This window comes from Camelina sativa, chromosome 7 (genome assembly GCF_000633955.1).
Source record: "Camelina sativa cultivar DH55 chromosome 7, Cs, whole genome shotgun sequence".
Classification (NCBI taxonomy): domain Eukaryota; kingdom Viridiplantae; phylum Streptophyta; class Magnoliopsida; order Brassicales; family Brassicaceae; genus Camelina; species Camelina sativa.
This window is the reverse complement of record NC_025691.1, coordinates 10,658,983-10,663,420: the sequence shown is the minus strand read 5'-3', so window position 1 is coordinate 10,663,420 and position 4,438 is coordinate 10,658,983.

Sequence of the window (4,438 nt, the reverse complement as noted above, 5' to 3'; positions counted from 1 at the left end):
GTGTCAGGCGTTCCTGGAACCCTGGTCCCCACCCTCTAACAACCTTCCTACAGGACAAGCTGTCACCAATTGATCTGCAGTTACAAACAAAATTAACCCGTAATATAAATTTTTCTTATGCTTGCTTTACCATATCTATATTTATTGTTAAATAATTTTAGGTGCACCATGTCTTATTAATTGTTTAGACTTTAGCTTTTGTTTTCTATTATTGCAGATGTGAATTGGTTGCAAAGTGAAAAATTACCTATGAAGGTGAAGCTCAAGAAAATATATATGAATCATTAGGTCTGAATTTTTAAAATTAGTAGTCTTTCATTTATGCTAATTCATTTCTAGCTAAAGTATTCGATTGTACTTTTTCTGACTTTGTTTATGTTGTGTTGTTCTTGGATTGTGGTAATAAATGATCAGACTTTTATGCTTCACATTCTTAAGATATTATTAGATAGTCACCGTGTTGGACTAAATTTTAATTTCAAAATAGAAAATGTAATATTTATTATATTAAATATATATGTCAGTAATGTTTTGTAAATTTTAAGTGATCAATATATTATATAGTGTATATATTAGTAGTATGCTTTAACTAATATGTAAACTAAATTAAATTATATGTTTTTATAAAATTAATTTCGGCTATTGATTCGCGACAAACAAGTGACTAACTTCAAAATATTGGGTTTAAAGATGGTTATTACGTGTTGGACCAGATTTTGGACTCCAAAACAAGCCCAGCTTTTTAAAATAAAATATCATACCAACTAATTCGCGACTAATAAGCGACTAATTTTAAAACATTTTGGGTTAATTAAACCTGGTAATCCATTTACGCGGTCCAGCCCATAACAATCGACCTAACCCTAATTTTACAACCCTAATCTCTCATTTCTCACCACTCTTCTTCTTCGTCGATTCTCTCAATCTCCAATCTGTCTTTTCTTCGTCTTCCTCTTCACCTAAGCCATCTCAACGAGATACTTACGATGCCTCCTGTCAAGAAGCCTAGACGAAAGAGGAATGTTGTCCCTAACACTTCTCTCAGACCCATGGCTCTAACCTTCCGTCCAAGGTGAGAAAAGTCAACCCTCTACCGCCTCAATACAACTTCACGTCAGCGGCTCAAAAACAAGTCCGCGTTTCCCCCCAACTATCGACGTCAGCCGCACCGCAGGTGAGAACCTATCCACCCCCACAGATCCTATTTCAGAACTCCTTAAAATCGAAGCGTTGAAGACCAACCAACTCGGTCATTACCAGAAGTTCAGATCAATCCACTGGTTCAATCGAATCCTTTGCATGATTCTGCGAGATCTCCAGTTCAGAACTCTCACGCTCAAAGTCATCCTTCTTCTCAACGTAACAACTTCGACGAGTTAGATCCAGTGTTGTCAGAACTCCAGGAGGACACGTTGAGGGCTCTTAACGCCATACTTATGGTGTCGGACCGTCATACTTTTACCACCATTCTCTCTCCGGAACCGAAGCCTAACACGACTTGGTATGTAAACACGTTTAAAATAGGATATGGACTTAGAATTAATTTCATTTTCTAGTGGAATGTTGTCATTCCCAAGTGTTTTATCACTTATACATACTAACTAGAAGAGTACATGTTTTCATTTCCCTTAGGTTTTCATATGTTTTCTTCTAGATTAGATTCGATGAATTAGTTGCTTTTAGATGACACACAACTCCGTTGCAGACAAACATCGCTATTGACTATTGTATTATCATTCCCAAGTCTCTCATCAGTTAGTAGTAACTATAAGAGTACATGTGTTATGTGATTGTCACGACTTTTCATACATTCTCAAACAACATTTTTTTTATTTGATTTTAAATGACTTTAGTATGGTTTACGCTTACGCTTGATTCTGACTTGATTCTTATGTTCTGAGGTTTACTCGTGATGTCAAACCACAACTGGTGCGGAAGATTACTAAAGTTTTTACAAAAAAATTTGATGGTCCATACTATAATTGGTCATGTGTGCCTCCAGAGAGACGAGAAAGATACTTCCTTGAGTTTGCGGTATAGTTTTCTGTCACATATCATTCATAGATAGGTTTTAATTGTTGTTATTCACTAACTTAATTATATTTTCTTTTTTCCTAGAGTACACACACTTGGGATCCATTGATAACAGGGACAGTGCCACAGTTTTTCTATGATATATGTCAACGCCAGATGAAAAACATGGTAAGTGACGCTAGGACTAGTCGAGTCCAACCTAAATGGATCGGGGGTACTTTCTGGAAAACAATGGTTGCGCAGCGAGATCTTGAAGAAGCACAGTCTATTCCAATGCTCGTATGTAAGACAGTAATGGTCTCGGTTCACACATGCACTTATCTGGGCCAACATCGTATCAACAAGTCAAACAAGGCTTGGTGAGTAACTTTAACTTATGTCTTAACCTTTTTTTGTAGCTTTAACTTATGTCTTAACCCTTTTTTTTGTTTTTGTAACATTCTAGGAAGAGAAACTTGGGAGACCAATGAGTCTTGGTGAGGTTTTTAAAGAGACACATACAAGGCCAGATAGTATGTATGCCGATCGAAAGGCCGAGAAGATCTTCTCAACTTATGAGAAAAAATTACAAGCTAAGATATCTGAGATCGAGTCAGATCCTTCACGAGCTCAGGAGCTCACAGCAGAAAATTATAAGGCCATCTTTCTTCAGGTAAAGTACCATTTTCACAATCTATATTTAAAGAGTCTTCAAAACTTTCATTTTCAGAACTAACAATTTAAGTTTTTCTTTTCTAAGTCTACTGAGAAGGATTCACAAGGTAATCTTTTTGGACTTGGAAGCCTCAAGGATAATCTTCAGGATCTTCTTAATGGCAAGATCTATCAACAAGGAGAGTCTTCGTTTGTAGCATTGCAAGAGCCAATGAAAGCAGCTCATCGTATAATTGAAGAACAAGTTGCCTATAATGCAAAACGTGATGCTGATATTGCTGCTCGTGAAGCAGAACATTCCAAAGTTGTGGCTGAGCAACAAAAGAAGATAGAGAACTTGGAAAAGTACTTGCGCAAAACTGATCCGGCCTTTGTGGAATTCCTTGTGTCTGAATCAAGTGATGCATCCACCGCCCCTCCAACACAAAGAACATATCCTTCTTAGGTTAATTCTTAGGCTACTTATCTCTATTCTTTAACTCTCATGAACTTGTTACTTTGGGATGATGTGTTCTTAGTCATTAAATCTGGCTTAAAGTCGTCGTAACATAGTCGTCAAATAGTCATCCGATAATAGCCAAGTAGTCGCATAAGTTAACGATGAAATCACAACTATTCTCAAACTAGTCGTAAACTACTTCTGTTCACATTTTATTAATCGTAACATTGTCATTAAATAGTCATAAATATTTACGACTAGGTTACGACTACGTTTACGACTATGTTATAGTCGTAATATGGTCGCTATTTACCGACTATGTTACGACTGAATTTCCTTACCGACTATCGATTTACAACAACAGTTATTAGTTGTAACTTAGTCGTTACTTATGAATTAGCGACTATTTAGTGACTATTAGTGTAGTCGTAAATCCCTGTTTTCTTGTAGTGTTAATTCGTTTCTTTGGTTGCTCAACTTCTTCACACACGACCTGAGTTTCTTCTTCAGGGACCGTACCTGAGCCTTAACCTTCATCTACAAGCTCTGCATCGTCCTCTTCCTGGTGAAAATAATGTGGAAAATGATGAGGCTATCAAACAAAAGTTGGAAGAGATTTATAAAGAGAATGCAAAAATCAAAGAGAGGCTCAATAAGCTTAAAGGATTAGAGAAAATGTTTGACATTTTGTTTTCCCGTCAAAATGGTGTGAACAACTAAGTTTCATTTACTTGTTTTAGTTATGCTTTTAGGTTTTTTATTTTGAACATAGTTTTTATTTATGGTTGGTTTTTTCTATTATTTTTTATTTTTGCATTTTGGAATATTTTAATATTTTATTACTCAATAAAGTTCTTTATTTCTTTCACTGTTTTTTCCTATCATAATATATATTTAATAAAAGAAAGTTTTTTAAAAAAAATATAATTTAAGAAATCATGTGTCGAACAAAAATATAGAAAAATATTGTGATTCATTTTAATGTTGTAAAATTAAGTGAAATTAGGCAATGAGATTTATGACTATATATTATTGTAATATTTCAACAAATAAAAATTGCAGTGGCAATATTTGCAACATTTTTAGTTGTGAGCATCGTCATATGCTACAAATTTTAAAAATAATTACTACAAATTTGCAACATTTTTTGCTTTATATTTTACGTAACATTTATTTACGACAATATATAGTTGTATTAGACCATCGTGATTATACCACTAATTTGTTGCATAAATATTGTTGCTTTAATACAACACATATAGCAATATATTACTTCTTTGCAAATTTGTAATAATATTTGCTACATTTTTT